We start from the raw sequence: 24450 nt of genomic DNA, 5'->3' as shown, positions 1-24450 counted from the left end.
AGAGGGAAGGGTACTGAACTGCCCTCTCATGTGTCCCTCGAGTGCCCCCAGGCTTCCCAAGGGCAAGCAGGGCCTCAGGCATCCAATGGCAGCTGCATTCTCCCTGTGACTCACTGTAGAGTACACTTCCTGGTGTTCCAACGGAACCTCCCAACTCCATCGACTTTTTGTAACTGTCAAGGAGTGTCAGAGCGTGAAACCCGTTACATAAGTGATCTAGCTGAAGCCAGGGTGCACTCTATTTGTTTTGTGACAGGGCAAAAATGGAAAGTTTTGCCTCAAGGCAGAAATATAAAACAAAGACAGAATATGATAGCCTCTTCGGGAGAGGCCTGCATGTAATGCTGTCCCTGCTGCTCCTTGCCAGTTTGTGGAACCTGTGTACCTCCCTGGCCTCGGAGTCTGTCTTCCACGCTCACCCATCAAAAACCCTCACTCCAGCTCGGCCTATCAGCCCTTTCTTTTGTCTCAGAGCTCAATCATAAAAAATATAACACAAATATAATACAACAAATAACTAATCAAGGCTTGAGGATGCGGCTTAGCAGTAGAGTGCTTGTCAATATGCTGAGCGATCCCAGGCACTGGAGAAACAACAAATCAAAACACCAGTCAATCAAATGAACAAACCAAAAGCTTGGTACTTGGACTGGAGATGTAGCTCCGTTGGTAGAGTGCTTATTCTATCATGCAGAAGCCCCCAGCGTTGCATAAACACGCATGTTGGCACATGCCTGCAATCCCAGTACTCAGGAAACGGAGGCAGGAAAATCAGAAGTTCAAGGTCATCCTCAGCTGCACAACAGGTTCAAGGCCAGCCTGAGCTTCAAAAAACACTATCTCAAAAAAAAAAAGGGATAATAAAATTAAAATTGTGGCTTTTAACTTCAGTAGGGTCTCATTACTCCACAATAAGCCTGAGTGGCCCCACTTCTCAACCACTGCCAACTGTGACTGCCTGTAATTTTCCCCTGAAGACAACTTTGACTCTGGTGACCACTGAAGCCTCCCGTTGTAACCTGCCCCAGCATCCTTCGGTCCACAGTGGTCCAGTCCATGTCACTACACTATGTTTCCTTCACACCATGAGCCTCACACCAAGGCCGTCTCTTCTCCTACTCAAAACCATGCTGCTGTCACGGGCTGGTTCCCTTGACACTCTGAAGTCCCTTCCTCTCACTTCCCAAGTTCTTGCTCTCTCCTGTATCTCCCGAGAGTCCTTCTTCCTCTGCTCTCATTCCTCTCCTTCTCAGTTAAGCTTTTGACGACAGTGATCTGTCGTTTCATATGAAAACGTTAATGGGAACAAGAATAAAATATCACAAATAGAAGGCAGCAGAAGAGTATCAAATTAATAACATATATGACCACAAAAAGCTTGTTCCCGGAATGTGGAGTCTGAGTGTCAAGAGATAAGATAATACAATCCATCTCAGGAACAGAAGCAAATGGTATGATCCTTTGACAGACCCCCCCCCCCGCCCCCGCCAGACACTTAATTGTCTGGAAATCATCTAGAAATCAAAGCACAAGATAAAACCAAAATAAGGACAAATATAATCAGGAGCCAAGTATATCTATCTATCTATCTATCTATCTATCTATCTATTTATCTATCTATCTATCTATCTGTCATCTATCCTGTGATGCACAGTACACTCTTAAAAATAATTTTAAAAAATTGAATTGAGTTAAAGAGTATATTTTAAAGATTCCTGGTGCATATTGAAAATGTGCTCCTAGAACAGTTGAAACTGTTTAAAAGCCAAAAAGATGAGAAACACTGTCCTGTAATGCACAGAGTGTCCTTGATTGGAGCAATCACAAAGCACTGCTTTATTTGAAGGTTCTAGTCAATGTGACCAGTAGAGAGAAGGAAAAAGCAATATCGTTGTTCAACAGGGAGAGTTAAAAATCTGATTGTCTGTCTTCATTGAAAACTTGAAGATCAAGTGAAAATTATGCCAGTCGATGAGTTGGAAAAAGTAGGTAGATTCAAAAGAAATATTGAAAAATTTTATTAGCTACAGTCAGCTAGAAATCATAATGGGAAAACACAAGAATTCACCCTGGATAGCAAGCAAAATACAAAATGTCAGGAAGGGACGGGCTGGGGACACAGCTCATGTGCTGGGCACTGGATGCTAGGACCACACCATGTGAACAAACAAAGAAATAATTACACAGTCAGAAGAATGCCAACCAGTATGCCACTCCTCAGAAAGAAAAGCTCACACTTCTTGTAATAATTTGAGTCAATCCGGAGCCAGGCCTTGTCTTAAGTCAGGAGTCCATATTGTAAAAATGCTCATCTTCCCCGACTCACTTACACACTCCATCATGGCAATCAACATCTCAGCTGAGTTTTAAGTAGAGTCTGATTTAAGGGATCTGTCATTATCTGGACAAGGATCAGTGAGGGAATTCATAAAACTCAGGGGGAAAAAATTCTGAATGGGAGCCTGGCATGCTTGTCACATCAAATATGAAACATATATATCTTAAGCCCATAGTAATTGCCGCGGTAAGGTCTCAGAGCCAAGGGAAACGGATCAAAGGAGCGGGACAGAAAATCCAATTGGCCTTTCAAGTTGGTGGGGAAGAGAATGTGCTGTTGAGGAAGTGCTGTGGGATAACAGAAAAACTGCTCGCTTCTGATTTGATTTACTGAAATACAAATTCTTTCCCTGTGTCAAAGACACCACACAACAGAAATGTTTTCAGAAAAAAAAAAGATATTTGCAGGAAAAGATTACATGATGTCTGAGATTTGCTTCAAAATAATAGAAGGAGGCTGGGGGGGGGGGTCAGAGATGAAACAAAACTGACTACTAATAATGATTGCGACCAGGTGGTGGAGATGTGAGACTTTATTCCACTATTCTGCCTTCCTTATAGGTACTAGAAACTTCAAATATCATATAGATTACAAATCCTAGCTAGGAAAGTATTTCCAACATGACCTATCAAGACAAATGTCCTTAGTGTGTGTGTGTGTGTGTGTGTGTGTGTGTGTGTGTATGTGTGTGTGTGCAGGGATCAAACTCAGGCCTTTCACATTGTCTTAGTTAGGCTTGTATTGCTGTGAGGAGACATCATAACCAAAGCAACTCTTATAGGAAACATTAAAAGGAAAATATTTAACTGGGTGGCTTACAGTTCAGAGGTTCCATCCATTATCATGGTAGGGCATGGCAGTGTGCAGGCAGATATGATGCTGGAGAGGTAGCTGAGAGTTCTACATCATACACAGGCAACAGGAAGTGAACTGAAATACTGGGTGTGGCTCGAGCATATATGAGACCTCAAAGTCTGCCTCCACAGTGACACACTTCCTCTAACAAGGCCAAGTCTACTTCAACAAAGCCACACCTCCCAACAGTGCCATTCCCTACTAGAGTATAGGGGCCAATTACATTCAAACTACCACATTCTACTCCATGGCCCTCATAAGCTTGTAACATTACCATAATGCAAAAATGCATTTAGTCCAACTTCAAAAGTCCCCATGGTCTATCACAGTCTCAACAATGTTTTAAAGTTCAAAATTCAAAATCCCTTCTGAGATGTATAAAATCTCTTAACTGTAATGCCCTGTAAAATCAAAGTAGAAAAACAGATCATATACTTCCAACATATAATGACACAGGATATCCACTACCATTCCAAAATGTAAGGAAGGGAGCGTAGTGAAGAAATACTGGACCAAAGCAAGACCAAAAACCAGCTGGGCAAAGTCCAAACTCTACATCTCCATGTCTGATGTCTAAACACTCTTCATCTCCAACTCCTTTCAGCTTTGTTGACTGCAACACACTTCTCTCTCTTGAGTTACTTCCACACCCTGTTATCAGCTCTCCTAGGCAGTTATCCCATGGCTCTGGCATCTCTAACATCTTGGAGCTTCCAAGGCAATCCAGGCTTCTCCTTCACAGCTTCACACAATGGCCTCTCTGGGCCTCCATTCAGGGACACCCCGACACATGCCTGGCCTCAGCAGCTTTCCTTAGTCTTGGAGGAATATTCCATAACCCCTTTCTTCTGTCCTTGACTCTACAGTCAGAACCACATGGCTGAAGCTGCTAAGTCTGCTGCTTGCTAGGGCTGGATCATGGCCCGCTCCTTCAATTACATCTTCACCAGCTTTCTGTTTTCCATGGTTTTCTTCACTGCCTAAGCTTGGCTGTCCTGGAACTTGCTTTGTAGACCAGGCTGGCCTCAAACTCAGAGATCTGCCTGCCTCTGCCTTCTCAGTGCTGAGATTAAAGTGTGCCCCACCACACCTGGCTCTAAGCATTTCTTTAATTTCTTTTCACAAGTTTGAAATTTAGCTGGGTGAGGTCTTGCCCCGAGGTCACCACTCCCTTTATTCCATCTCTTAATCTGTTTATCTCCTTGAACACAGAACTTAGCTCCTTTCCACTTCCTGGTGCTCCTTTTCTCTTCAAATTATACATTTAGTATTTTTCTTTTCTCTACTTACCCCTTTTCATTATAAATCTCTAAATGCAGGAACATTAGTAACCACATTAGAGAGTCTATACTACGTTGCTTTGAGATTTTCCTCTGCCAATAGAATTAATCCAAAACTCTTCATGTTAGCCTTAGGCAGACTCTTCGGACAAGAGCAAAAGGCAGCCACTTTCTTCAACAAAATATCACAAGAATTATCTGTAGGCAACATACTGAAATTCTTCTCCTCTGAAACTTTCTGAGCCAGTCCGCTACAGTTCAGTTCACTCTCAGCACCACTGTCTTCCATGCTCCTACTAGTATAGCCCATTAAGCAGTTCTTAAAGCATCCCACTGTTTTCCTAACCCAAAGTATCAAAGTCAATATTACTCCAGAGAAACACATGGTCCAGCCTATCACAGCAGTACCCCAGTCCCTGGTACCAACTTAGAGTTTTTATTGCTGTGAAGAGACATCATGACCAAAGTAAGTCTTATGAAGGAAAACATTTAACCGGGTGGCTTACAGTTCAGAGGTTCCATCCACTATCATCATTGTGGTGTGCAGGCAGACATGATGCTGGAGAGGCAGCTGAGAGTTCTACATCATACACAGGCAACAGGAAGTGAACTGAAATACTGGGTGTGGCTTGAACATATGTAAGAGTTCAAGTCTGCCTCCACAGTGACACACTTCCTCTAACCTACTCCAACAAAGCCACATCTCCCAATAGCGCCATTCCCTATGAACTCATGGGGGCCAATCACCTTCAAATTATCACACAAACAATAGGCAAGTGCTCTACACTGAGCTTCATCCCTAGACCAATAATTTTCTACAAATCTCCAGCCTTAATAATAATAAAAGAAATGCTATTTTTAAAATGAGAATTTTCAGTTTGTAAGGATAGCAAATATTGAAATGAGTCAGATTCAGACAGACAAATATTACCTGTTTTCTTTCATATAGAATAAATTCATACACACAACACACACATACACATACACACACACACACAATACACACACCCTGAAAATAGAAAGATGTCTATAAGAGGAGGAAGAAGAGGATGCAATGGAGGGTGATTGAATATTTGTGCCATGAAAGGAGAAAGATGGACTATTAGGGAAAAAGGAATGACCAAGGGAGGGAGAAAGGATGAAGGAGGCCCATGGGGTTGGGGTAAATAAGAAGAAAGAATAATGATACGCATGTATGAAATTGTCACAACGGAACTCGCGACTTTGTCTTCTGACTAAAACGTTAATTAAGGGCCAGTGAGATGGCTCAGCAGGTAAAGGTACTTGCTGCTGTCCCTCGCAACCTGAGTTCCATCCCCGGGACCCACCCACATGGTGGAAGTTGTCTTCTGACTTCTACATGTGCACTCGGGTACACACAAACACATACATGAAAAGAAATAAATAATAGTAAAAAGAAAGGAATAGGGAAGACGAGGAAGAAAGGTTGTGCTCAGAGGTGCAGGGAAATGGAGCCTCTCTTACATGGGGTCAGAAGAAAACTGTTCCAAATATTCCAGCCAGATTGTCCACATATGTCAGGATCCTTTGAAACATGCTTACACTTTGACTCAATTCATTTTTTGTGAATTTTTCTCATAGTTGTAGATGAACAAGTTCCCTTAAATGTCTACCCATGTATGTTTAGCATAATATTATTTATAACATTGAAACACTGAGAAAATCCCCTCAATTAGTTGACTGATGGCTTAGAAAGACGCTGTTGCATCCACACATTAGAAAGGATGACGTAGGCCTTATTTCCCGAGTGACTGCTGTCCTAGCTGAGGATGTCCTTGCCTGTGCCTGTATCTTGAAGCATTTTCCTTGATTTTCCCTCTAGGAGTTTCAGGCCTTTTTTAAAAAAATAAAATAAAAATATTATTTATTTATTGTTTTATGTGTATGCCTGCATGTATGCCTGTGTACCATGTGTATGCAGTGCTGGAAGAGGGCATCAGATTCTCTGAAACTGGAGTTGCAGATGATCGTAAGCTGCCATGATGTGGGTGATACAGGACCCAAACCGGGCCTTCTACAAGAGCAACAATGCTCTTAGCCGCTGAACCATCTCTCCAGACTCAGGTTTTCAGGTCTTTTATTAAGGTTGTGATCCATTTGGAATGAATTTTTGCACAGGATGAGAGATGGGGATCTAGCTTCATTCCTCTGTCTGTGGGTATCTATTTTTCCCAGCATCAGTTGTTGAGGAGGCTGTTTTTGTAAACAAAAACAAAAATAAAAAAAAAACCCTCCAATGTATATTGTGTCATTGTAGCCAAAAACTGGGTGGTTGTAGCTGTCTAGGTCTATATCTAGGCTTTCTATTCTGTTCACTAGCTAGACTATATGAAGAATAAGAATAAGAATAAGAATAAGAATAAGAAGAAGAAGAAGAAGAAGAAGAAGAAGAAGAAGAAGAAGAAGAAGAAGAAGAAGAAGAAAAAGAAGAAGAAGAAGAAGAAGAAGAAGAAGAAGAAGAAGAAGAAGAAGAAGAAGAAGAAGAAGAAGAAGAAGAAACCTAAGACTAACTAAACTAAAGAACAAGAAACCAAAGACCCAGGAATGATGTTGCATACCTGTACTTGCAGCATTTGAGAGGTGGTGATATAAGAGAATCAGAAGTTCAAGGCCAGCCTTGGGTACATACTATGCTTGAGGCCACTCTGGGCTATATGAAACCTTGTCTCAAAAAAAAATGTATCAAAATGAGATATCAATAGTTAAAGGAGAAGCCAGAAAACAACAGAAAATATATGGAAATCATTTATCTGACACAATATTTGTACCCAGACAAGGGATTGATATCTAGGATTATTTTTTAATGATCATAGAGTTTAAATTTTAAATGATAAAAAGTGTTCAGGTGATTACTGTAAAGCATTATGAATATACTTAATGACAACGTACTGTGTGTTTAACATGTTTTTAAAAGGAAATCAAATAACCCAACCAATAAATGGGCTAGTGAAATGAACAGACGGCCCTCAAAAGGTGAAGTACAAATGGCTGATAAACACATGAGGAGGTGGTCAACTTGCCAGCCATCAGAGAAATGCAGAACAAAGCCATATGAGATTCCATCTCACCCCAGTGAGAAAGGCAGCCACTTAGGAAATAGACAACAACAGATCCTGGTGGGGATGTGAACCGCTAATGGGAATGTAAACTAGGTCACTCATGGGAAGTTAGCCTGGGTCTTCCACCTGACCCAGCCATCCCAAAGGACTTCAAGTCAACGTATCATAGAGACGTTTGCTCGCCAGTGTTTACCGCAACCCTATCCACAATAACTAAGTTATGGAACCAACCTAGACACCAAAAACAGAGCACTGGCTAAAGACAGTGTGGCATAGATACACAGTGGAATTTATTTCAGTCTTAGAGAAGAATGAACTCAACGTCCTTGCAAGAGAAGGGTACAACTGGAGATTATCATATTAAGAGAAAGAAGCCAAACTCAGAAAAACAGATACATATTTTCTTTCAGTTGTTGCTCGTGGGATATATATATATATATATATATATATATATATATATATATATATATATATATACACGTGAAGTTGACTATGGAGAACAACAAAGGAGTTGGTTCTTTCCTTCCACCATGTGGGTCACAGGGCACAAAGTCGGGTTGTCAGACTTGATGACAAGTGGCTTTACCTGCTGAGTTACCTGACAACCCATCCACGTGTGACTCATATAACTATTCATATATATATATACATATATATATATATGAATATATATGTATATGAGAGAGAGAGAGAGAGAGAGAGAGAGAGAGAGAGAGAGAGAGAGAGAACATGTGCTAGGTGTGGTGGCACATGTAATACCAGCACTTGAGATGCTAAGGCAGGAGAATTACCACTAGTTCAAAGCCAGCCCCAGCTACAGAGTAAGACCCTGCTTCAAAACACAAGCAACACACACACACACACACACACACACACACACACATACACACACCAACATGCTATGTACACATATACTAAGTATAAAGTGTTTCATGTTTTCTTCTAATGCTTTTGTGGCTTCACTTTTAACTTTCAAGTATTTCCTCGATTTTGATGTAAAGATTGAAGGAAGAGTCACTTTTTCTCCAAAATATATCCCCAGCTGTTATAGCCTTAAATACTGAACAGCCTGTCTTAATCTCTCTGGTGTGAGATGCCATTTCAGGAAATGCTAAATTCCTCTATTAATCTGGCTCTCCTTCTGAGAGCTTCTGCTGTACCGCTCTGACTGAATGTTTTCCAGTACCTCTTTATTTTAATTATGTTTTCACAAATAGCTGAGCTGATCGCTTCTGAGGTGACTAAAGAGAATTTCCTGGATATCTGTGAGTGTTTATTTTTTTCATGAACACTTAAGAATAAACCTGTCTGATTCCAAGAATAAAAGATACCCAGGTAATTAAATATCAGGCATAATTTAAGAAGAATGAACATCATTGTAACACTTAGGATAAGCAATGTCCAAGTAAAGAACGAGATTTTTCATTTCTATTTGTAGCTTCTTCTGCTGAGATCCTCAGTAATGTTGTAAATTCTTCATATGATTCTTGTGTCTTTATTGCTATTGCAGTCAGTTCCATTATAATTTTAAACTTCTTGTTGTTTGAGGAATGATATTAATTTTCTATATTAATTTCACATCACTGATCTCATAGAATTCTTACTAGCTGCAATTTTTTTCCTGTCATTTTCTTGGATTTTCGACTTATGCAACCAGGTCGTTTTTCACTAAAGATACACTTTTGCTTCCTGTTCTGTGATCTGGCGCTTCTTCGTTTCTTCTTCTTATTTAACTGCTGTAATGACTACTTCATCTAACTACTCCTTACTCCAGTGGGAATCCTTCCATGGTTTTATCATTAAGCTAGCTGATGAGTTTGGTTTGAAATAAATAATAGAAATGGAAAAAGAATCACAACCCAAAATAGGTATTTCACAGTAGAGGGAAATAAAAGTGACTGGCGAGTCCCGAAAAGATGCTCTCTATTTTACACGCAGCAGTCTCAGACTGCCCTGTCTTATCATTTCATTTCACTGTGAGACAAGGTCACTCAATGCCACTCAGGCCGGCCTCAAGTCAGGATCTTCCTACCGCTGCCTCGCGGGGTTTAGATGGGCACCACTGTTCCTAGCTTAACTTGTTTTTTAAACGCTAAAACCAGATTTACCTTTTGTCCCTGGTCCAGCTTCTCTGTCCATGGCAGGCTCTTTGGACCCTTGCTTCAGCTGGCTCCCAGGCAGATGGCCCCTTAGTCCACAGCTCCAGCACAGCCCTTTCCCCAGAGCGTGCAGTCTGGACACCCTACGGGCTCCTCCGCAGCCCTGCTGGTTTCCTGCGAGAGGATCCACTCACCTCAACCACTGACCTTCACTGGGTGCGCCACATCTCCGAACTTCTACAGAAAAGCGCCGTCCCTCTTCCTTGTCCCTCCCGTCTAACAACTCACGTCTTGTCTCACATTTACTCAAGTGTTTGGTTTAATGTGCTTCCTCCTCCCTCCTGCCGCCGTGGCCATGATCCCTGCCTGACTGGAGCAGAGACCAAAAGGATTTTCCTTCTGCATTTCGGAACCTCTTAGAAACAGCTTCTGGATTTATTGCGGCCAAGGTATTTTTCCAAAAACAGAAATTCAATCCTAACCACCTTTCTTCTTAAAACTCATTGGTGAGCAGGGCACAGTGGTGCACACCTTTAATCTTAGCGCTTAGAAGGTGAAGCAGGAGGATCTCTGTGAGTCTGAGGCCAGCCTGATCTACACAGTGAGTTCCAGGACAGCCAGGACTACATAGTGAGATCCTGTCTCAACAACTACACCTCGTTGGTGGCTCCCCGTTCATAATGTAGAGAAGTTCTAAGTCTATGTTCTTGACAGGGTCCTTCTACCCTGTCACAGTTTTCCTGGGACACACACATACATACACACATGCACATACATACTACACATGCACACATACACATGCACGCACTTACGAATGACTCACAAACACATACATACTCATACATACACATGTGCACACACACTTACACATGCACGCATTTGAGCATACATACATACATCTGCATACATACACACACATACACACAGAGACACATACATACACATGTGTCCATATACACATGTTTATGAAATTGAAAATATGGTATGTATGTTTTCAAACTTCAGAAACAAAGTCCATTTTGAGAAGCTGGCCCCACCTGCTGTTGCCACCACACTGCCTAGGGCTACAGCATCTTGCAGGAGCCTGTGGTGAAACATATATTTATCAAATTTGCATTTCTTTAAATTTAAGAGTACTGTTATTTTGCCAACAGAGACCAGAAAGGACTGTTGGATGCTGTAGGACTGAAGTTTCAGGCAGCTATGAACTGCCATGTGGTTGCTGGGAATTGAACCCGGGTCCTCTGGAAGAGCAGTCGACGCTCTTAACCACTGAGCCATCTCTTCAGCCCCTAACTAACTTACATTTAAATTCACATGTGCATCAGTAGCAGCTTTAAGACTGTCTGTTGTGTTGGTTGACTAGACAGATCCAGGCATCCTTAAGACTTAGAACGAAACATCTCCCCTTACAGCGAGAGTCCTCACTGACCTACTGCTCGCCCCAGCCAGGACCAGAAAGGGCTCTCTCATGGCCCCTGTTTCTGCTGAGACTAGTGTTTGTGTTTGCAGAATTTTGGAATTTCTTGTTGACTTTCTGATCTCCTTTAAGCGGCTGCTCTGGCCCCTCCTGTGCTTTACAGAGTATCCCTTTTGTTCAGAACAGCTCGTCTTGTAACTCCTCTGTTCTAAGGCTCCAAATTGGGTGGCAGCTCCCCACAATGTGTGCACAGCTTCAGGCTGGGGCATCCTGGGATTCTTCCCAGATGCTCTCCAGAGTGGAGCCACTAGTCTGAGCTTTTGTCTGCCATTCTGGCTTAATTTTTTCCTCCTCATGCTGGGCAAACCCTCCACCACCAAGCTAACGCCTCGGCCCTCTTTTCACCTTCTCTCTTTGAGACAGGCTCTCACTAACTTTTCTGGCCTGGCCTTGAACTCACTCTGTACCACAGGCTGGCCTTGAACTTGTCCTCCTGCTTCGGTCTCCAGAATAGCTGGAGTTATAGGCCTGGGCTGCAGGCCCGCCGTGAAGCGTGTTGTTAATAACTTTTTAAAATAGGTCAGCGACTGCTTACATCGCTGAAAAATGCCTTTGTTCTACTCAAAGCTTGGTGATCATTTTTTTGGCTATTGAAGTCAGATGGCTTTTGCTTTAAATTGAAAAGGCCTGTTCCGTTGCACTCTGGAGTCATGAAAACTTCTCATGGCATTTTTAAAGTTTATTGGAATTTTATATATTTTCTCAGCTTTTTTTTTTTTTTTTGCTTATTTTCTTCGTCTCTAGAATTTGAGGTTGACACACTGCTGCAGATAGATGCTCACTCTTTGCTGGATTGACTCAGCAGGCTCTTTAAGGAGCCTCAAGCTTCAGGGTTGAGAATTTTCCTCTATTATTTATTTGATCATTTCCTCTCAATTTTCCCTGTTGTCTCTTTCTGGGATGCCCATTAGTCCGGTATGAGCCCTTCCCAATTGATTCTCCCTTCGTCTCTGTTATCTTTTCCATATGTCTTGTTAGCCTGCTTTCCGGGAGTTCTCCTTAGCTTCAGTGTGCAATTCGATTGGATTTTTACAGTTCTGCTTTCTGGGAGGGCTACCTCCCTCTCCTTCAATTCTCCTGAATCTTTTCTTTTGGCAGCCATTTTAAAAATGTTTTCATTTCCACAGCATTTTCTTCCTTGGAGTTTTCCCTTCCACTGCTCTCCCTGCGGATATAAACACGAGCTCTGCTTGCTTTGTTTTTAGGTCGTTCTGCTCTTTACATTGTTTCTACTTCCTCGGGGTCTTCTTTTCCCCTTTCTCTCTCTCAGCCTCAGTCTTGTTGAAGGCTACCCTTGGGGTTAGAACATATGGGGCAGTGCCTGTTTATATACTTAAAAATAAAGCATTGTAGGGGAGAGCCAGCTCGGTGGTTAAGAGTGCCTAGTGCTCTTGCAGAAGATCTGGGTTATGGTTCCCAGAATCCACATGGCAGCTCACAGCAGCCTCTAACTCCAGTTCCAGGGGATCCAATGTCCCCTTCTGATCTCTGAGGTCTCCTACACACATGTGGTGTACATACATATGCTCAGGCATGCACACAAACACTTAAATATTTAAAAATTGGACATGGGTTATTTGAGATCTGTACACATGTTCATGAGGTTTTCTCAATAGCTAAATTTGGCTGAGAGCCATTTGCCATATTTAGGGACCCTTGGTTGTCCCAAGAAGAAACTTCTAATCCTCTGACCGAAGGACAGAACTCCGAATGAAAACAGTTTGCGTAATAAGGCTGTGGACTATAACACAGTGGACTTTCAAGTGTGCTTCTGCCCCCTCCCCCAGTCCCTTTGCAGACCACCTCCCATCGGGTTCTCCAAGGAGACCTTTCCTTCCCACGCTCCTTCTCTGGGTATTCTAAGCTAATGCTGCATCACCCTTCAACAGGGCCACCTTATACCGCCCCCTGCTTTTGGTCTTGCAGAATTTAATGGAAGCTTCCGTCTGAGCATGGCCTTTCTCCATCCTTCCATAGCAATGATTTTCTCCTTTAAATAACCCGACTCCCTCTAACTCAGAGCAGCCTGAGGAGGGTGAGGAGATGGGGATGTGCACTAACCTGCTGTTTTGTGGGATTTCACTCCCAGCTGAGCTCCTGGAGAAAAGAGATGTTTCTCCATCATCTCTGTGTTCCCAGACCTTGGTGCAGTGGGTGGCATATGTTGGTCAAGAGTCTATAAAATGTCCATTGAACTCAATTATCCAGTTTCTCTGAATCCCTCACTCTTAGCACAGTATCTAGATTGGCCCGTAAAACAAGGGGCACCCAAATCAGGTCATATAGAGAAGAGTCTGTCTGGACAGAAATATTGGATGGACAGGTGGGAGTGTGTGGAGCCAGTGGCATCCGTGGATATCAGGAAGCTTTCCTGCAGAACTGTCACTTCCTCTGAAGCCTTGAAGACACACCCAGGACTGTCACACAGGAGGTACTGAGTGACAGCTTCCGTTCTTCCTGTTCAGTCGTTTGTCAACACTAGCTCCCTAGTGATGGAGCAGAGTGCTTGGGCAGGTTATGAATTCCCACTCTGGAGTTGTTCTAACCGGCAGCAAGGAGAGTTGCCGTAGAGGGAACTCAACTCACTGGCTGAAACAATGGGCTGGGTCCTCTTGCAACTCCACCAAAATTGAGCATCCTCTTTTATAGCAAACCTTTGATAATAGTTGTTATCCTGAAATAAAATAACAGAAAAACCTATTTTCAAGAAATGAGAATTTGAAAAAAAAAATCAATATATCTCCCTAATTGGTACACAAAATTAAAATGACTCAGTTTATAACTCATAATGACAGAGCATCTATTTCAACCTGTAGAGGTATAATGTCTTCTCAACTTACACACAGAGATGGCTCTAGAGGGCTCAGGGGTGTTAATGTGTAAACTCTACTCACAGACTATTGTGAATAGTGTTTCACTGCTTGGGAAAATGTGTGAACGTTGTGACAGACAAGGGATCCATCAAGGCTGTCTGTGCAAGCCTGTTTTGTGCACTGCACATAGCCAGACGTGCCTGGCCTCCTTCTGAATGTCAACAGCATGCCTCTAATCATTACGATGACCAAAGTCACCACTTACTTCAGAATGCCTCCAGGGGTCACCGCTGCTTGAGAGCCACTGGACTAAGTGACCACTAAGGCTCCCTCTGACCCTGAGATCTTGAGATTTTCCCTAGGCTGAAGAGCAAATCACCAGAGGTAAAAGCAGAGGTTTCCTGTCCCTAGAGCCAGCTGCCAGTCTGGAACAGAGCAGCAGTTACAGCTAGCAGACCCTGAAAGGTTTCCCTTTCTCCAAACAGCTCCATCCACACAGTCAAGGAACCAGTCTCCCCAGTATGCTTCACCTTTATGAGGGAGGCGTACTGATAGGCTGTGACTGCCCCTGCATTTGACCTTCATCAGACAAAGACGATGGCATCCATGCATCAGTGGTGTTCTCCCCCAGCTCCTAATGCCCTCTCTTCTTGCTCTTTTTTTTGGCAATTCCCCAACCTGAAGAAAACGAGTCACCTTCACAGTCCTTACTTCCTGAGCCTCTGTCGCTGGAAACAAGGTAACATACTTCAGGCTATTGGGGCCACAGCAGAAGGGGCCCACCAACCCCCACCCGCATCCTGCTCCCAGGAGCCTTAGCCCACTATTCCCTTGGTTGGCAGGTGAGTGAGTCTCTCCCCGAGGGATACAGGGGACATGATGAGTACCACCTTACCACGCCTCCTCTCCGAGATGCGCTCTCTGTTCTCAGAATGACTAGCAGTTCCCTTCTTTCCCTCCTCACCCTTCACTAGTTTTGACTCATCCTCTCTGCTCAGAAACTGTCTCATTTCCTCTCACCCAAACAGGAAACAAAGCCCTCTGCGTCTTGCCTCTCTGTGAAACAACTGTTTCATTGTCCCCTCTTCCCATCCACGTTGAAGCGACGCCCACACCTGCATCTTCATCGGTACCCTCTACTGTTGTGATCTGCTCATGACTGCATCCATCCGGGTCACCAACGGTCTCCCCATCAACTCCTGTTTCCAGCCTTCATCTCCCCCTTAGAGTCTCTGCAGCACTTGATTCCATGAATTATGCACTCTGTGCCCACCAGGAGTCTCTGGTTTTGTTTCCCTTTTCTGACCTGTTCTCTCACGATGTGTTCCTTGGCTCCCTTCCCCTGCTCCTTCCTCTCTTCCTTTCCTGTCTCTTTCCCTGTACACAGTGCATTTCGGTGTGCTGTGGATCCCCCTTTCTCTAAATTCTGGCTTCTCGCTCCCCTGGTTTCAACAGCCCCTGAACACGGTGGGCTCTCAGATCCACATACTTCAACTCCCTTCCTCGGTTCTGGCCCCAAACACACAATCGGCTGCTCAGCGTCACAGGCCTTTATCTCACTGAGTGGTGCCAGCTGGGTCAGCCTACACTCCTGCAAGTCTTACTCAGCTTTTGTCAATTATACCTGAGATGCCGCCAGCTCCTAAACCCAGGGGTTCCTCTAACAGAACCACCTCTTAAGCCTCCACTTCCTCACTGGGCCTTCATGGACTTTTCTGGATTTCTCCACCTCAGGGAACAAATGGCTCGTGACAGCCCCCTTTCTCTTACCAGAAACTTCCATGGGCTTTGCATTGTGCACAGCTAAAGCCATGATTCCTCTGAAGGGTCTAGCACACCCTTACAAGCCAGCCCGTCCTGTCCATCTCTCCTGCAGTCATCCTGAGCCTCCTTAACCCGCCTGCATCAGATGACGCAGGATTCCTTTGCTCCCAGGACAGAGAAGGGCACATCTCGTGTATTCTCGTGCTGGAGTCTCCTCAAGCTTCTGCAAATGGTGCTACCATCTTTGTGTTATAAGCGACAGCGACGTGCCCGCTTCATACCCTCTTCCTCTTTGAATGAGTGGTGCCCAGCATGGAACCAGCAGGTAGCCAGTGCTCAAGGGCTATCAACAGAATGACCAAATTAATGAAAAGCCCACATTTGCCTTTTCATTCTACAAGCTTTTTAAAAATTAATTAATAAATTTATCAATTTAATTATTTGTTCGTTTGTTTTGAGGCAGGGTCTCATTGTGTAGCTGTGGCTGGCCTGAAACTCACTATTGTAGACCAAGCTGGCTTCAAAACTCACAGAAATCCTCCTGATTTTGCCCATTCAGTGCTGGAATGAAAGGTCTACATCAGTCACACCAAGCAAAGACCTCATTAAGCCACCAATTTTTAAGATGGATGCAGATTACTTGGAAATCTTGCTAAAATGTGATGCTAATTCAGTAGGCCAGGGTGGGCCTAAAACTCTGTGTTTCCCACAGGTTGCTGGGCCTCTTCATGCTGCTGGATTTTGCAGGGGAGGGGACTTGAAGACAGGGTTTCTCTGAGTAACAGCTCTGGCTGTTCTGGAACTCACTCTGTAGATCAGGCTGGCCCCAAACTCAAACTCACAGAGATCTGCCTACCTCTGCCTTCTGTGTGCTGGGATTGAAGGCTTGCGCCACCACCTCCAGCTCAATGCTGCTAGCTTTTTGACCACATTTAGAGGAGCAAGGTCTGATCCCAGGACAGTACTTTCAAACTGTGCTGAATAGGGTCACCAGGAAAGCTTTCTAAATTCTGAAATTCTTACTGATTATACTGGGATAAGAAGATAGCTCACTTGGTACAGCGCTTGCAGAAAGCCCTAGGTTTGATCCCCAGCACTGAATAAAACTGAGTATAGTAGCACATGCTGGTAGCGTGTGAGCCTTAGCACTCATACGGTACAGGCGGGAGGATCAGGAGTTTAAGGTCATTCTTAGCTACACAGCAAATTTTGAAGCCAGCCTGAGATACTTGAGAGCCTGTCTCAAGAAACATAACCAAAAAAATAATTAATTAATAAGAACGTCTAGAGGAGGGAGTCAACGAGGTCTGGAGGACGCTGGCCTGGGCTATCTTTCAGTCCTGGAGGATCCTCAGCACTGGGGGCTCATTAGAATTGCCTGGGGAGCTTTTTACAAACTGTTGAATTCTGGGCCACACCCTTATTAAATAAATCAGGATCTCTGGGGTGGACCTGAGCATCCTTTAAGTTCCCTAGGTGAGTTTCCCAATATCCCCTTCTGGAGTGGAAGCCATTGCCTCCAGGCTGTGCTTCCAAGGAACGGCCATAGATGTGGGCAGCGGCAGGGGGTGGGGGGGTGGGGGGGTGTCACAAATGCAGAGAAAGTATGGGTGTGAAGTCAGACTCGAGCCCCTCTCCCCTCCCCCTTTCTCCTGTCAAGTGCTGTGTTAAAGGTGGAGGAGTTAATTCTGTCTCACTTCAATGTGAAAGTCCAACTACACAACCTTCTCACTCTACCTTAATTTGAGCTGATTTCCCTGGAAGTCATCAAGACCCCATTGGAGTGTGGAAGTGTCCACACAGGAGCCTGTCTTCACCTCACTAATAAGTTGTGACCCCTTGAGTTCAGCCAGCCAGACTGCCTGCCTGCAGGAGAGGTCTCTCGTTTTCATAAACTCACAGCTGGAAGACCAGCCAGGGAGCAGATGGTTTGATAGCAGCCAGGCCACCAAAGGGGAGTCACAGGGACATGGATTTGCCTCCGACTGAGAGGTGGAGTCAAACACAAGCCTTTTAAAGCAGGCTGGCCTCAGCCTAGAGGCCACACGGTGGGCTGTTCAACCCACACAGAGCCAAGGCTCATCCACCGCTGGGCGTGCATGGGGCAGAGCAGCTGCCTGACCTGGGCAATGAGCCTGCAGGTCTTCAGCAGCCTCCATCCTCATGCTCTGGACAGCCACACTGATGGGAAGGTGCATCACATAACAAACACGAAGGCCTTCAGTTCAAACCTGGCTCACTGCTCCTGGGTATGTGGCTTTCGATGCCGGCTTCATCTGCAGCTGTCACTATTATTTTTTGTTTTGTTAGCACACTCATGTCCCTGTAGGCAGCAGGAAACCCTGAACCTCAAGGTACAGGGGCTAGGGACAGAGGAGGGCGGGTTCAGGATGCACAGGGACTATTGAGACTTTTTTTTTTTAAGGTGCATTTATCTGAAGTGAAAACTTCAGTGGTGTTTATTTGTTATGTCCCACAGGAAGGAAAAGAAAGAACTAAATGCCACAGCAAGTGGCCAGGCTCACAGGGAAGAGCCTAGAGCGAGCCTGCTAGCTGAGCTCAGTTGGAGCGCAAAGTTTCAGCGGTCTCAAACCAAGATGGAAAAGTAGCTCATACATTTCTGTCCCTAGGAGTTTCTGGAAACTAACCTTGGCCAGGCAAGTCCAGTCACTTCCCTGAGGCAGGCCAGGCTGGGCTGGGGTAGGCCTCCACTCACACGTCCACCATGTCACCATTTATTCACTACAAGGGACTGAGTCAATGTGACTCTTCCGGACCCAACAGGACCACACCTCTACTGGAATCCACTTTCTCTACAGATGGGGCTTTTCACTCCACAGATTAGAGTTATTAAAGATTCACAACATCATCAAACTGGGAGAAACTCCATGCTTATCCATCTTCCTGTGGTTGCTGCTGAGAAGTCTGAGCCCAGAGAAGAGTAAGTCTGCCCAAAGCCACACAGCAAGAGAGAGACTGAGGTTGGCTGGAACCCAGTTCTCCTCATAACGTAGTCAGCTCTGTAGTGTGCTCTTGAACCCACCCTGGCCTTCACAATGGAAATTCTGGTGACTTAATATGTAAATCAATTCACCAGCTCCATGATCTGGAAGCAGAGATGTGCCAAAAGTGCCTTAGAGCCTCTATCATGGCATCCCAACTATAATCAAAGAAAAGCTGCAGAGAATTCTGGGACATCTGGAGACTGTGTTTCTCACTGTGCCTGCTTTGAGAAGTCAATGCAGACATTACAGAGAGAGCACACGCTCATCAGGAGACCTGGGCCATAGGTCAATCTGGGTGATCATGTCTCATCCCCAGCCCCAGTTTCCTCAGAAGAAACGTAACCCGACTGGGTGGTGGTGGTAGTGCACGCCTTTAATCTCAGCACTCGGGAGGTAGAGGCAGGCAGATCTCTGTGAGTTCGAGGCCAGCCTGGTCTACAGAGTGAGTTCTAGGACAGGCACTAAAACTATACAGAGAAACCCTGTCTTGAAAAACCAAAAAAGAAAGAAAGACTTAGAGAGAGAGAGAGAGAGAGAGAGAGAGAGAGAGAGAGAGAGAGAGAAAAGAGGGAGGGAGGGAGGGAGGAAGGAAGGAAGGAAGGAAGGAAGGAAGGAAGAAAGGAAGGAAGGAAGGGAAGAAAGAAAGAACAGAAGGAAGGAAAAGAAAAGAAATGTAACCCTCTTGCAGGGATTTCATGAGGGTGAACGAGACTGAACACACAGCCTAAAGCATTGTATTTGAAGGCTGAAAATTTCAAGTGCAGCCTTGACATCTTAGTCCCAGCAAATCCTAACAACCATGAGCTTCCCTGCTCTCTCCAGACATGTCCCCACCCTGTGGGAAACATTCCCCATTTGGCCAGTTCCCCTCCCAGCCAAGTCAATGTCTCACTACCTGGTCCTCAGCCCAAAAGTCTTACTTCCCCATCAGTCAATGAGGTGATCTGAACAATGCACCGAATCGCCCTATAGACACTCACCATATTGTCACCATGCAGCCTGCATCTCACAGACCCCTTCCAGTTTACTCAGCCCTGGATGTAGCTCTGAGCGCATTCCTCATGTGGTCCGACATGGCATGTACTGTCTGTCAACCCCAGGCTGTGAATTAAGTAACTAACACCCTACTGTCAAACACATCTGATGGCGAGACTAGGTTCAACACGTCCCCATGATGTGCTTGTCTTCACCCGTTTTCATATTGGGAATGAAATGACTAGTCCAAAGTTTCATAGGCAAGAGAGATGAGACAGAGTGAGTCTCACAACTGCTCTTCCAGTGCCTGTGTCGGCCTTGAACTTGCAGCCTCTGGGGCGGCAGCGGTTCTCAACCTTTCTAATGCTTCGACCCTTTAATACAGTTCCTCATGTTGTAGTGACTCCCCCCTCCCCCTGCCCGCGCCCCACTTCCCCGCAACCATAAAACTATTTTCATTGCTACTTCATAACTGCAATTTTGCTACTGTTATGAATTGTGATGTCTGGTGCCGGGCAGTGGTGACGCATGCCTTTAATCCCAGCACTCGGGAGGCAGAGGCAGGTGGATCTTTGTGAGTTCGAGGCCAGCCTGGTCTACAGAGCCAGATCCAGGAACGGCGCAAAGCTACACAGAGAGACCCTGTCTCGAAAAACAAAAAAAATAAAAAATAAAAAAAATGAATTGTGATATCTGTGTTTTCCTATGGTCTTAGGTGACCCCTGTGAAAGGGTCATTCAACTCCCAAAGGGGTGGCAACCCACAGGTTGAGAACCGCTGCTCTGGGGGAAACAGAAGCATTGTGTATGAGCATTGCTTCTCTATGCTGAAATGAAGCTCTTCCAGTCAACTTCGCTCTTAGTAGTGTGGTTAAGGGATGTCACAGGACTGTAGATCCCCTCAAAAGGTGCTGAATCCAAAGGCTGGCCACACGTGAGACTTGTGCGTCATGGAAGAACCCAGGGAAGTAGACAAGGAAGACCTTGACCTTGGTCACTTGGGCCTTGGCTCAGTGCCTTGGGCTCAGGGCTCTAGCTGGGAGACGTTGTGGTTGGTGGTCAGGCTTGTCTACAGTCCTTCAGTGAGAAAACACCAAGCTCCTTGGCCCCAAGAACAAACTTTAGGACCACTGCCATGTTGCTATGGAACCCCTTACCCCATCCACTATTTAGGGAGCTGGGAGTTGTAAGATAGGTCCAAAAGTTGGGTTGGGGTGGCTTTGGCCAACCTGCAGCTAGCTAGTCCTTATCCATGCCTCCATGGAAGCTCTCTGACCCAAGGAGAGGGGAGATGTCTGGTTTCTGATCACTGGAACCCAAGCTTCTCTCTACAGGGACAGGTTGAGACCGGTGAAAAGAGACTTTCACCAGGCAGCAGAAAAGTTACCACCTGACCTGGATCCACCTTCCTCAAGCGCCAGGGGGTTCCAGCCTGTCAGGATCCCAGGCATTTTGTGAATAAAGAAACCAGGTCTCCCAGCCAGATCTCAGATGCTAACACAATGTCGGCCAGGCACCCTCAGAACAAGCCACTCTCAGGCTGTGGCTGTCACTAATCCCCCTCACGCAGATGAAGAACCTGAGGTTCACTGTGAAGATTGTTTTAAGCATCAGCCTGGGGCTGAAGGGAGCATTTGAGGCCTGTGCTGGCCCCAGTGTTCTATCAGTTCAGCTTCCTCTAGAGCACCTGGCCATGAGGACCAGAAGCCACTCTGGCTGGTCATGCCTGCAGTCAGGCCAGGAGAGCTGCAGGGTTCCCTCTGACACCCAGTGTAATACCATGTGCTGGCTTCCAGCACAGCAAGGCCAAGTCACCTTCCCTGACTCCTCCTTGAGGTCCCTGCTCTGCTCGTATCACGGGACACTCCTCCTTGTACCTGCTTGAGTCCGGCCACTCTTCCCTGAGGCCGTGGCCAGATGTTACCCAACTGAACATGGAGGGAAGCCAGGGAGCCAAGGAAATTTGGCAAATGACCAGAAACGGGGCTAGGTAGATGACAGGAGCTCAGTACTCCTTCAAGAGTGAGTTTTGGCTGGAAGACTCTGGGGAATTCATTGACCTTTAGTAGAGGGCACATCTTACTGCTGGCATGCGTGTCCACACTGCCACCTCTTGAACCTGGTCACACATGGCTTTCCTGTTATGAAATGAATTCATTTCGGAGAACAGCCATTTCCCTGTACCTCTTGGAACCCAAAGAAACACTGAGGATTTCATAGGAGCTGGAGTGTGAAAAGTAAGAGCCCCTGGACTAGGATGGCTGTCACCCCTTTCCTCGTTCCCAGTCAGAGGGTATTTCTTTGCCTCTACCTGGTAGCTCAGCAGCAAATAGAACAATGGCTGTTTCAGAGGAAAGGCCATTTCCTGCTGACAGCGTGTGTGCCTGCTTTAGGCTCCAGAGCTTCTGCAGAGGGGTGACCACCTCCCCAAGGCCAGACCTCATCCGGTGCTGCTGACCTTGGCAGTACAATGTCAACACCTGGCTCTGCCCTGGGTCAGATCTGACAATGTTGGCCTAATCCCTACTGCCCAGAGAATTTCTAATGAAGAGAACTGTCTGAAGCTCAGGCTTCAGAGTGGAAGGGATTCCGTTGTCTCTGAAACAGGGTGGAATGGAGGGAAAGAAGTGACCTCTCCCTGCTTTCTTCTGCTCATCCCCGGGCCAACTGGGATATCCCACAGGCTCTTCCAGCTCTTCCTGGGGGAGCTGGGATGACAAGGGAACTCCTGAAGAGGGAGGTGTGTCTGGGACGATATCACAGCACCTTGCTGGTCCTGACATCCAGGATGACGTGAGCTACAGGCACAGCTGCTTTATCCTTTATCCTGGACGCCTCTTGTCTGGGGTGTGTGTGCTGCTGTCTCCAGCTTGCTGAGTGATCACAACCTAGTGAGTGTGAATTGCACAGAACTCTAACACACACACACACACACACACACACACACACACACACACACACACACACACACACACACACACACACACACAAATGTATTCCTGGAGACTTTCTGGGAAGCCCAAGACACATGCTTCTTATAAGAACCTCTTCAAATATTATTCCATACGGAGCTCCTGAACCATGACATCATCTGAACCCTCTGACCACTGATGGGGGGTGAATTCACCCCAGATCTCAGACCCAAGGAGGCCTGGATTAGAAAAAGAGACAAAAGGGGGTGTGAGAGTGGAGGGGCGTGTCTTAAGGGCTCCCCATTCCCACCCTTCGGCTTTCCGAAGGCTGGCTTACCTTTTAGGGAGTAAAAATCTCTTTATTCAGTTAACGAACTGAATCAGGAAAGGAGAGCTTGTAACAGAGCAGTGTCTCTTTAGAATCTCCTATCCCTTGAAGATAGCCTGGAGTTCCTGGGTACCTGACGCAGAAGACTCCTGTGTGGTGTGTATGGTGGGAGGCTGGGAGAAGGATCTAGAATCGGGTTCTGGAGCTAGTTAGAAACTGAGAAGGCCCGGGGTGGGAGGGGTAGGCTAAGGCCAGGGGTTGCTCACTCCCAGGCCTGACTCCTTGAGTTGGCAGGGAGAGGAAGAGGCTACTACGCAGGAGCGGGCCTGGAGCTGTCCACGCCAAGGTGCTGAAATCGGATAGCAGCGGCCTAAAAGGAGGAGCCCCCAGGAGGCTGCGCTTCCGCCACAAGTTAGAGGGGGCGGGTATAAAGGGATTCCCTCTCGATCCCCCTCTGCTTCTTATCCTCAAAGGAAGCGCACGAACAAGTTGGGGCAAGAAGATGGGTTGAGCTTTGAGAAGTATGCAGCCGTCTGAAGCTGTGGTCAGCTTGGGGAAAGAGGGCCAGGATCCTCCGGAGAGCAAGGTGCAATCTCAGCCAACCGTCGTAGGGGACCAGCAGGGAAAGAACCCTGAAATTCTCTCTGACCTCCTGCACTCAGGGAAAATGCCACGAATGCAAAGCTAAGAAGGATACACAAGGCGTTCCCATGTACACGGGTGGCACGAACACATTTGCACATAGATCCCCGGGAGTAGGTGCACACACACTGTATGGACACACAAAACACATCCAAGCAGTTCTGTTCACTCTCTCTAGACACCAGCCCTGGTTCCCACCAGGCCACCTAGGTACCTCTCCAGCATCACCCGGGCCCGGTGTGGCCTGGACGTCCCTCCCACTTTGTGTCTGGGCCTCAGATGGTGACCCCAAGGGAGGAACAACCAGTAAGGAAACCCTAATTCTAGCCTGAGACCAGGGAAGATGCTGACGTGGAGCCGTCGGCTCTTGGGCCCACAACGAGGAGGTGCGACGGACCGAGAGGGTACCTCCTAAGACACCCCTTCTTCTTTCCCCAAACGCCCATTTATGGTGCCAGGACAGTAGAGGAGAGTGTGTCTCCCTCCCAAACTGAAGACACCCAGAGGACCAGCGCGTACCTGTGCGTGGGAGGCCCCGCGTGGAGCCCCCCTCAGCGAGTCCGGACCTGCTGGCTCCTCTGGCTCCCCTTGGATAGATGTGGGTTAGGAGTGGGGGTTACCCTGCTTGCCCTCCACAGCGCCTCCTGGATGTCCGTGGGCAACGGAGAAACTCCGTTCCCGGCAGTGGGAAGTTGCCTGTGTTAGAGCTCTGGGAGGGGGTGTCCTCCGGTCTCTGGGCTTGGCCAGGGCTGCTACGCCCCCGCACCTGCCGCCCTCGCCACCTCGCCGGCACCCTCCCGCCCGCAGACTGCGCGGAGCCTGAAAGCCGGGAGCCCGCCCGCCCTCCCGGAGAGTCTGCTGCTGACCTGCATTGACGTCA

At 46.3% G+C, this 24450-nt stretch overlaps 1 long non-coding RNA gene across 5 annotated transcripts in view; it reads right to left on the bottom strand.

Moving 5' to 3' along the window:
• Positions 1–24369, bottom strand: part of LOC128098905 (uncharacterized) — a 47193-nt gene extending 22824 nt beyond the window's left edge. For 4 of the 5 annotated variants that reach the window (XR_008214379.1, XR_008214380.1, XR_008214383.1 and 1 more), the window contains exons 1-2: positions 24090–24369; positions 13194–13806 (exon numbers count right to left, since the gene is read on the bottom strand). This is a non-coding gene — a long non-coding RNA (uncharacterized LOC128098905). The remainder of the gene's footprint in view (positions 1–13193; positions 13807–24089) is intronic. The other variant, XR_008214382.1, reaches the window with a different exon arrangement.
• Between the last annotated feature and the right edge of the window lie 81 nt (positions 24370–24450).

This window comes from Peromyscus californicus, unplaced genomic scaffold (assembly GCF_007827085.1).
Source record: "Peromyscus californicus insignis strain IS unplaced genomic scaffold, ASM782708v3 Scaffold_6__1_contigs__length_162567912, whole genome shotgun sequence".
Lineage (NCBI taxonomy): Eukaryota > Metazoa > Chordata > Mammalia > Rodentia > Cricetidae > Peromyscus > Peromyscus californicus.
Note: the sequence above shows the minus strand (reverse complement) of the source record. Positions and strands in the feature narration are given on the sequence as shown.